This window comes from Cydia splendana, unplaced genomic scaffold (assembly GCF_910591565.1).
Source record: "Cydia splendana unplaced genomic scaffold, ilCydSple1.2 scaffold_59_ctg1, whole genome shotgun sequence".
Classification (NCBI taxonomy): Eukaryota; Metazoa; Arthropoda; class Insecta; order Lepidoptera; family Tortricidae; genus Cydia; species Cydia splendana.
This window is the reverse complement of record NW_026946895.1, coordinates 389,465-400,890: the sequence shown is the minus strand read 5'-3', so window position 1 is coordinate 400,890 and position 11,426 is coordinate 389,465. Positions and strand designations below refer to the sequence as shown.

General features: G+C 40.0%; 1 pseudogene; it reads right to left on the bottom strand.

The window, feature by feature from the left end:
* Window positions 1–7,520: 7,520 nt before the first annotated feature.
* LOC134805769 (uncharacterized) lies at window positions 7,521–10,414 on the bottom strand (annotated as a pseudogene).
* Between the last annotated feature and the right edge of the window lie 1,012 nt (window positions 10,415–11,426).

Sequence of the window (11,426 nt, the reverse complement as noted above, 5' to 3'; positions counted from 1 at the left end):
CTTTCACTAGTGAGTCTGCTTTTAGGTCTTCTTTTCTAGATAGTACCAAGAGTACTGATCCGCTTATCACAGTTCACTGCTGTTTTATTGAAATCAATATTTTTTTCTTAAGATGTAAATATATTTGGATCTCCTCTCCGCGTAAATTAACCAAATGATTGTTTGTATCGAGTAATCTGATTTTAAGGGAGCTTAAACTATTTTGTGTGACAGGGAAATAAATAACGTTTTTAGGTGTTTCTATTATTCTATACCCAGGAGGCAACTTAGGTACAAACTCATGAATTACATGGCTAGGTTTTCCGTTTATAAATGATCCACATATGATGTCACATTCGACTCGAACCATAGTCGTAGAATGGATACAGGAAATGGAGACTCTTTTAATATATTCGCCGGAACAGTTTCATTGCCGAAACCTAATACTTTACCTACAGAGTTAACTCCACCAAATTGTATGTTCTTAGAACATAATATAGATGTTTTCAGTGTGTTATTGTTACACATCTGTTTAAAAGTACAGCCCTGAACATGACTTTTTATATAGTCATTTAAATCCTGGAGTTCATAGGAGCCTTCAGGTATCTCAATTACTTCATCGTCACCATAGTAAAATTTCCAATTTCTACTGTCTATGTTAGGTATCGAATTAAATGTAGATACATATAATAGACCACACTCGTATTCACCTTCCAATTGAAGAGCAGGTGAGTGATTTGTTGTTAGGCTAGAAGAGGTTCCCGTTATGGATAAAGTGAAAGACATCGTGTAAATGACAAAAAATTCTTAAATATTTTATGCATAAATGGCCACAGTTTTCAGTATTAAATTGTTGAAACTGCCTACAATTATATGAAATATCAAACCTTTTCAAATATGTTATCAATTCTAAGGGTGGTTTGATATCACCAAAGCTATTAAAATATTCACAATAATTTCCATCTTTTACGTAGGCTACCCACTGAGTTCCTTGATTTTTAGACTCGTCTAAATTAACTATAGCACATTCTTTAACTTTAAGATATTTTCGTAAAGAATCTCTAATAAAAACACCTCTAAAGTATGGTATGCGCGACGAATGGTTCATAATATCTATATTAGTAAGAGCTCGTCTGGGTAACCTATTATTTAGTTTTTTGAAGATTTCAAACATAATCCTTTGCCGTTTTTATTTTATTTCGTGCTGCCTTGTAGTCTCCAACCGCTTTAGCTATCCCGGCTGCTCCTCCTGCTAATGAACCCAATGCTGATAACCCCGCAAATATAGGTATCAGTGGTAATATGCCACCAGTTTTCGGGATTGGTATCAAACGAGGGACTCGCATGCGGTAGGTATTAGGAAATATTTTTTTGGCAGCGACATACGCGCGGTTGATAATATTCCCTTTTTTAGACTTTTTCATTTCGGTCCTTATTTTTGACACTAATTGTTTAAATGATTTTATTCCAGCTCCAGACTTAATTTTTGATTTCATAACCTTGCTAACTAACCACGATGCTAGTTTTTCTCCTTTCCCCGCACTTTTGTCCTTCATTCTTTGTTTGGCCATTTTATAAAGTTCCAAGTCAGCTATATGACGATCTGCTAAATTAGAATATTTGTCGTATGCGATATCGTGCTGAATACATGCAGAATCCAAATCGTTGATTCCTTTGTCACCTCGTCTCAAGCGTTCTTGCAATTTAGTACCAGGACCACAATAATTGTAACCAGGCAAGTGTAGTTCAAACGGTACGTTATTGATGATGCTATTTAGAAGACCTCTTCCTTTCATAGCCAAAATAATAGTGACAAGACGGTAACCCAAAAATAATTTAAATACAACTAAACAATATAATATACCTATTCCTCTCAATCCAACTATTTTCATTATGACTGAGACCTAACCACTTGACATATAATTTGTTGCCCTTTTTTTAATGATTTTCTCTATAAGATAAACAAGAGGATATTTAGTTTTTTGAAGTTCCTGTTCATAAAAAGTACCTAAAATAGCATTTTTCCGTTGGTCTTCGAGGTGATACGTAACTGGTAGAGTATTATTAACTTGTTTTATAGTGAATAATTCCGTTAACCAATTAGGTGTATAACCCTTTTGAAAATCTCCTTTGTACTTACTTATACGAACACTATCTCCTACGTTGAATTTTTTCGGCTTAAATTGTAGGCAAGGTCGCGATTTTTTTAATATTTCTTTTACTTCTAATTCGTTGTCAAAATTAACATCAATAGGTCTAAACCTAATTGTACTATGCAACGTATGGTTATAAGCATTTACTATATCATTTAGAGGTTTTCCAATCATCATCATCATCCTCGCTCCATCCCATTATTTGGGGTCGGCTCTCCTGATACTTTCCGCCATTCTGGGCGTCGTTGTGTTAATTCGGGTGACAGTTCCATCGTCTTTAGGTCGTTTTCAACGGTCTTAATCCAGGTCATAGGTGGGCGTCCGCGCCCCCTTTTTCCTTCGCTGATATTTATGACCTTTCGCGTCATGTGGTCCGGTTCGCGACGCATTATGTGTCCGTACCAGCGCAGACGGTTTTCTTACACTTTACTTGGGATATCGACAACTTTGAAGGTGCCTCTTATATGCTCGTTCCTCACTTTATCGATTCGTGTGACACCTCCAGCCCAACGCAGCATTTTCATTTCCGCTACGTGTAGCCTTTGTATGTCAATTTTCCTCATTGACCAACATTCCGATCCATAAAGCATAGCTGGTCTCACTGCTCGTTTGTACACTGTTCCCTTAGTGCGAATAGGGATCCTTTTGTCGCATAAGACACCCGTAAGCTCACGCCACTTTCTCCATCCTGCGTTCACTCTGTTGCCAATGTCTTTTACAGTGTCGCCCTTCGAATCTATTACTGAGCCAAGATACCTAAATTCAGTAACTTGCTTGAGCGGGATTCCATCTATGGTAGGTGTCCAGTTTGAGTTGCGGCCCGTGTAGTTACATCTCATGTACTCTGTTTTGCTACGGCTTACTCTGAGTCCTCGCCGCTCTAGCGCTTTCCTCCAGTTCTCCAGGTCTATTTGGATTTCTGCTGGATCTTCGGCGACAAGAACTATGTCGTCTGCGTATAGCAGGCACCAGGGTGGGCTTTTCTGCAGGTTTTTTGTGACATAGTTCATGCACAAATTGAATAAGAGCGGACTTAAAGCTGACCCTTGATGCACGCCAACATTTACATTAAAAGTATCACTAATCCCGGCTGGTGTGACGACTTGTGTTGTAGTGTAGTGGTACATGTCCTGGACTAGACGGATATACAACTCTGGGACTTGCTGGTCTCTGAGTGCGTGCCAAATCAGCTTCCTCGGGACACGGTCGAAGGCCTTTTCCATATCTATAAAGACGAGGTGCAAGTCTTTTTTCTGTAATGTATACTTCTCTAACAGAACGCGAAGCGTGTGTATGGCGTCCGTTGTTCCAATTCCACTAGTGAATCCACACTGATTGGGAGTGACAGTAATGAGCGTTTTTAGCCGTTTAGCTAGCACTCGTTCCCAGATTTTTAAGCAGTGAGATGTTAATTTGATAGCTCTATAGTTACTGCATTCTGCTACGTCACCCTTATTTTTGTAAAAGGGGATTAAGTGACTCTGGCGCCACATATCCGGGATTTTCCCTGTTTTCAAAATACAGTTAAAAAGGTTTGTTAGCCAATTAATCCCTTTGTCGTTGGTGCTTTTCCAGACTTCCGCCGGGATTTCATCGGGTCCCGTCGCTTTTCGATTTTTCGTGCCAGTAAGAGCTTCTTTAGTTTCCATTGCAGTAATCGCATTAATAGGCCCAGATACATGTGGAAGTGGAGTAATGTGTTCTTGTTGGAACTCTTCGTTGAGAAGTTTTTGGAAATATAGCTGCCACCTTTCTGTTATTTGCTGGTTGTCTGTGAGAAGATGACCGTCGGCATCGTTAATATATTTATTTTGCTTGAAGTCTTGCGTTGTTTTGTGTCGCTGCTTAGCTATTCTGAAAATGTCTAGGTCAGTTTCGCATTGTTCCAGTCTTTCAATGAAGTTGGCCTGGGCGCTTGCCTTAGATATTGCTACCGATTTCTTTGCAGCCTTCTTGGCGATTTCGTAGTCCGTTCTTTTTTCAAGCTTTTCAGCCTCGCCGTTGGTGTTTTGCCATAACTAAAAAGCCTCTTTCTTTTTCTGGAGTTTGCCTTTTACCTCAGAATTCCACCAGGAAGCGTCTTTAGCTATGTTTAACATGCCTTTAGTTATTCCGAGGTTCTGTTTAGCAACATTTGTGACGTGTCTATGGAATCCGTTCCATAGAGAATTTGTGTCCTCTATGTGATCTATATTTTCTATGTATCCCTCTATTTCTCTGGTTACTGTTGTTCCCTCGGAGTTGTGCAGATTGTACCACTTAATGCGCGGTCTTTCTTTTACTCTCTTTTTTGTCTTATATTTGGGTAGGCAAAGACAAATCACGAGGAGGCGGTGTTGCGAGGTGAGCGGCTCGCCCGGTATCACTTTGCAGTCTTTGCAGAGTTTACGAATATCAGAATCACACAATATATAATCTACTTGTGTTGCGGCTTTCCCACTTTTATAAGTGATGAGGTGTTCGCTCTTTTTCTGGAAAAATGTGTTCATTATTGGCAATTGAAAATTCGTCGCCAACTCTAAGATGTCTCTCCCTTGGTCATTGAGTGTGCCATATCCAAAGTTACCATGCACTTGTGAATTAATTGGGGTTGCTAGCCTGCCAACATGTCCATTAAAGTCGCCCGCAATTATTCTTCGTTCTGCTACAGGTATCAATCAATCAATCAATCAAAGCATTTATTTTCAGGCTACTAAGGCCCATAGATACATACCTTACAAACTAACATATATATACAATAATAAAAAACTTAAATACTAAAAAATCATTTTCGTGACGCAGTTTTCTGTTGCGGCATCACTTGCTCTGGTGTAGGATTCGGCAGATTCCCACGGAACCGCCGAAATATCACACCCTTCGGCCAGAAGTCCGTGCTCGCGATGGCTTCCAGCAGCGGCCGCGGCACGCGCACCACAAGCTGAAGTGCACGTAATGTCGCGATCGCAGCTGGAACACTTTCAACTCGTAACGGGTCTTCTTGCGAAGATATTCCACCACATCGTCTGCTGTGGCGGAAACATGCAGGCGCGATACGTATAGCGCCGTATTCGGCGTGGCAGCCCTCAGTCCAGATGCAATATCTGGCTCCGCTGTGCCACACTGGCTCTTGCGAGGCGCCTTGCGCGGCCGCCTCTCCTTCGACGCCTGCGGGAAACCTTTTTCGGCGCGGGGTAGCTTCTCATCTCGAGAAGCAGATTCGGGCACCTTCGGTGGTGCCTTTCTTTGTTTTGCAGCAGCAGCGTAATCGAGACCAGGAGTCACTGATACACCAACTGGAGCAGATGACGGTACGACGAGACGCGGCGTGCGGGGTGCGGGGGGCGGGCCGGCGGCGGGGACTGGCGTCATATCGCTCGTTGCTGACCCAGCATTGCACACAATTGCACGCGCATCACTACACGAGCCCAAGTCAGTGGCCTCGTGTGACCTACATACCGAAACAGTGTCACGGAGTGTCACTACCTCAGTACGAAGTTCACAAATGGTGTTATTGGCCACCTCTAACTTAGACTGCACCTCTGCCAAACTTGTCTTCAGGAATGTTATGTCCTTCAGCAACCTGGTGACGTCGACGTGGTCGAAGGTAACCGGCGGTAACCGGTCCAGCCGCTTCGCAACGAAGGCAGGCACGTCGTCTGGATCGGTCTCCTTGAACAGTTTAATGATGTCCTGGAGACTCTTCACACCCCCATCCCTCCGACGGGATGGCATCTGGTCGGTTTTCCCGAGCGACTGGAAAAGCAGCGCCTTGCCACTGCAAATATCGTCTTCACTAAAACTTGATTTGCAGATCTGCCTGATGCTGACTTCGTCCATGGTGTCTACGGCATTCTGTACGAACGCCAGTAACTCGTTCGCTATGAGTTGTTGCGAACCCATTACGAAAAAATACGGGGCAGCGACCTAAGTCGCGCCGATCGCGAATAAAAATATTATTCAGTATTGTGCAGTAATGCGCGTCCGATTCCAAGCGCGCACAATTCTGCACTCTTACTTTGCACAACATCTTGCAAGTCTTCCCAGAAAGCTTGTTTTTCATCACTGTTGCACCCTGTTTGTGGAGCATAAATAGATACTATATTTAAACATGGTTGGTTATCCATAGCAAGTTTCACGTGTATTATACGGTCATTTACCCTATTGATTTTTACAATTCTCTGTTTTGTGTTCCCGTCAAGTACAATGCCTACGCCGTTTCTCGCGGTTGATGATCCATGGTATACGAGTTGGTAATTATATCCTATATCTCTGGATTTTGACCCTTTCCAACGAAGTTCCTGGATGCAGCAAATATCTATTCGCCTTCTATACAAAGTTTCGGCCAGTTCAGCACTGCGGCCAGTCAAGGAACCAAGGTTCCAAGTTCCTATGCGCAGATCGACTGCGGGGCGTCGGTTTTCGTCGCTTCCAGGGGACGCCTTAGCATTTGCAGCAGTACGTGTTTCGAGTATCCTTGGACCGTCGCGTACGGGGTACGCCCTAGCCTTTATCGTATTCTTTCTATTTTGTACTTTCATTATGTATCAGGATAAGTGTAGTATGTAGTGATAAGTTGGCTATAGTTTTACGGCCGGTTGCTACCTGATGCCAAGATGTGACCCTCCTGGAGGGCTTGGGGGTCGCCGTTGACCAAAAGGTTCTTCCGCCGCCTCCCCTACTGTGTGTTCTACCCAACACCCAGCACGCCTAACAGCCTCGGCTCCGGATATGCCAGAGAAGCCTGCAGGCGGGGTTTGATACGGAGTTTCCATCTCCGCGGGAGGTATTTGATTTCCCTCCTACCCCCTAAGGGATTTTACTCCCCTAGTGAGCGTTCCACTATCCGCCACCTGTGGACGCGGTCTCTAGGGAATGAGGCTACCCCGAGATTTAGAGGTTTTCCAATCCATTTATAATTTCCTATAAAGCTGAAATATTTATAAAGTTTATTCTTCAGCGTTCTTATAAGCCATTCAACAATGGACGCTTTTTTAATCGAAAAGGAAGAATAGTGGTTTATATGTAATGAATTAACGTAATGCTTAAATTCATTGTTATAAAACTCTTTCCCCATATCTGTCTGTAAATGTTGAGGCTTTCGTTTTGTGGTTTTAATTATTTGCTCGAAGGCACTTCTTATTTCTAATTTCGTCTTTGACTTTACTGGAACACACCAAGCATACTTTGAAAATGCATCGATAACAACCAAAATGTATTTATACCCCTTGTTGACATTTTGAAAGTTGTAAATCAAGTAAATCGGCTTGCCATAAATCATCAATACCCTTCAAAACGACAGAACGACGGGGGAAATTTTTGCGTGCTGACCTATGAATTTCATTTACTATTTGTTTTTTCGGCATTACTGACCCTGGTTGCAATATATATCTCCTTTTTTGTGTAAAAGTTGTATGATTTGTGAATTTATAATTTCTAATAAATAATCTAGTTTTTTCTTGTCATAAAGGTTGTCAAGGAGCAGATCAACATATTGTTTGTTTACTGCATCATGCGATGATATAGGAGACGCCACACCTTTAAGTCGCGAGGATTGTAAATCAAAATCACCATTCTCAGTGCGAAGTAAAGCCTTATCATTAAATTCAGACACACGTAAGCGTTTGTGAACATGGTGGCCGAAATTATCAATATTCATTGTGTTAATTTCTTATGGAGAGCTACAAATCTACTGTTGAACAATGTAATAAATTTGGCGTTATATATTGTTCAGTATACCTGATTCATGTAATTCTTCAATTATCGAAATTATTTCATTATCCAAGCCGGTATTACCAGCATCACGGGATGCGATCAGTAATTTTAACCTATCAACTAGTTCATTTGGATCATCCCAATAAACATACGAAACACCATTGCATACTTTTTTTATAATCGGGAGTCCTTGCCCCTGAGTGTAGCTCTCATTACTAGTTAAGCGCTCTTTTGAAAATTTAAACATGGGCCTTATGATTTGCAGATATTTTCTACCTTTGTTACTCTTTATGGGTTTATTAGGGTTAAAATCACGTCTATGAGCGTTTGTTTCTAAGAGAAGAAACTTGTAATTACGTTTATCTTCATCAGTTATATTTTCTAAATCAGGTAATTTTTTAAATAACAATTCACTCAAGCCAGGGGTTAAATTATAACTACGTCTGTTAATTTCAAGTCCTTTGTTATTAATAGTTACCACGTGAGATCCAAGCATAATTTTACCGCGTTCTTTTCGCACGCCAAAAGGAATGTTTTCAAAATTATCGGAAATGTTCTGTCCATCGACATTGTCTCGAGGAGAAGAAAAAGAATCAGAAGTCTTAAAAGAGGTCTCATTTAATTTATCTGACTCATCACTATTAATACTACAATTCGAAGTGCTATCACTCTCGTCATAGATATCTTCACGTTTTAAGTCCCCAGAATTATCCATAACAGTTTGGTTGGTACTATCACTGTCACTTATTTTGCTACCAGGACTAAATTTTAGCCGCTTTGCAGAGTTTTTCCATCCACTGTCATCCATTTTGTAATCATTATAATCTTTATCAAAATGATCCTTGGTAGATTTTTTATTACTTTTAGCCATTTCATTGAGAGGTTCTGTTATTGGCTTTAGAACTGATTCCAATGCCATATCGTTAGTAGTCTTCATATCACGAATTAACTTGACTTTTTTTCTTCACAACTTCAGCTGACTGAAGTAACTTTTCCTTTAATTTTTTCTCTTGATTCATTTCAATGCAAACTCGTTGGAATTGTATTAAACAATGACAGTTAATGAAAAATCATACACACTAAATACACTAATCTAGAGTAATAAACGTATTAAATCCCATCCTATAACAACCTGAATATTTCGTACAGTCCTTATTTATTACTAAGTAATTGTACGGTTTGTCCCATACAGTGGCGCACATCTTACGAAACTGATTCCATTGCATATCGGTTCCAACGTGTTCATCATAAACATGTTTTAAATTGATTTCGTCTTGTTTAAACAAAATAATAAGATTTGAATTGTCTCTTATTACCTGCTTAGGTATTTTGCTATAAGTTTGATTCAGATAAAAACTATTAATATTTTTGTGTCGCCCCATTGAGAAGTAATCCCTAATATTGATTTGTTTTTCACAAGCAACATCGTCAAATATGATTATAGAGTTATTAGCAGCGTCCTGAGGGCTAAGCACTTCGTCACTTTCACGATACTTGAAATAGTTTACTGTAGGAACTAATGACAACACTTGGTCTAAATAAACGTACATGGGCTGAAACAGAGTTTTTGAATATACATAAACGTTTTGAAAACGCAAACCTTCTTCATGTAAAAGAAGACCAATCATTAAATTAGTTTTACCGCAATTAGAAGGTCCACAAATTATGGCTCTGATTGTGTTTGGTAAAAGTTTTCCATGGCACGGTGGTCTGGCCCTAGGCCATAATTCAAAATATGTTATGTGTTATTTTTAAGTGTCAAATGCATTAGTATTATTCACTAATAAATGTACTTTAAGGAGGTATAAATAGATCCTGGATAACTCATTATTTTCATTCTCTAATTAACGTCGAAAGTGAACTGAACTCCCGGTTGTACGCGCTCTCTTATCGGCAACTAATTAAGTGATCGGTCATTAGTGGTGAATTTCTGCTGAATTTGTGTATTTACTGATTATTATGAATATGGAGCTTCAAGAATCAGGTATGTAGTTTTGTTTATCACCCTAACTTTCACTCTTTTTAGAAAAACATAATAATAATAAAGGGTCTACGCCATGACAAATTGTAATGAGATTTGTTTTAAATGTTATTTCTTTACTTGGAGTTTTAGTTATTTTATTAATCCAACGTAATGACAAGATTTATACCAGTTTAAAGCTTATTTTTTCTAGATTTATAATCATGAAAGTCTTGCTGCGTAAACTTGCGTATTTAGTTTTTAAAAGCCTGCTACGCCTGCGTAGCCGGCTTCGTAGCAGTGCTACAAAAATAATACGTAACGAAATTCACTATTATTTTTTTATTTTCAGATGATAAGTACGTGGGATCCTTTACAAGAGGCTTCATATTTGAACTCTGGCTATCTTTCAGTGGTTCGGACAAAGATAAACGTCTTCAAATTATGCAACATGTGATAGAAATGATACCAGATGCTGAAAACGTGGACACCAACAATTTGGATAACATCATAAAGTATATTTGTGAACGAATTACAGTTATTTGGAAATCCGCTTCGCGAAATAAGTCTGCGGTTCTCAAGAAACATTCTGAGTGGCTTAATAAAAAGCAAAGTGTTAATATGCCAAAAATAAAATTGGGGGCCGATAAGTCCTCAACTGTTCAATTCGTTCAAGAATCATCATCGCCGGGAACCTCATCTGCAGTTGGACGACCTAAAAAAGAGTTTACTGCTTGTAGCAAGCGGTCAAAACGCAGAAGATTAGCAGCACTAGCTGATCTTGATGGATCAGCGGTCAGCGATTTAACGAAGGCATCAGACAACGAGACCAAAGAAATAAACCCTGACGACGTGCTTTCCCTTCTGACAGGCGCTAAGCTCACCAAGCATCAATATTTGTTACTGCGTGAGTTTATCAACTCGCGAAAAAATCCTGTTTTACCTTCATATGAAAAAGTTCTTAAAGCAAAGAAGAAATGTTATCCAGAAATCATCAGAGTTACGGAATCAGCAGGCGAAGTGGAATTGCAGAGTTTATTGAATCATACTGCATCTCGCGTAGAACTACAAAACGAAGTTTTAAGTACTATACCAGAGGAATCGATGGGTGATGTTACGTTAATAGGAAAGTGGGGTTTTGATGGAAGCACTGGCCATAGTGAATATAAGCAAAACTTCGCCAGTTCAGATGTGACCGGAGACGGAAGCCTATTCGTAACATCGTATGTACCTCTTCGATTGATTTCAACCACTTCATCATCGGATGACGCCGTGCTGCTTTGGAAAAACCCGCGCCCATCGTCGACTAGATACTGCCGGCCAATTCGATTTCAGTTTATTAAAGAAACTAAAGATTAGACTGTTAACGAACAAACATACTTTCAAGAAAAAATTGAGCAGCTTGTGCCTACGATAGTGAAGTACGGAGACGGCAAAGAAATAAACATAAATCACTGTTTGCAACTCACCATGCTTGATGGGAAAATATGTGCCGCACTCAGTGGCACTTCCAATGCAACGTGCACCCTTTGTAAAGCTGTGCCAACTCAAATGAGAGACGTTCCTTCTAGCATAGAAAGGCCTATTGATTTTAGTAAATTGGAATTTGGACTCTCGCCGTTGCATGCGTGGATTCGGTTTTA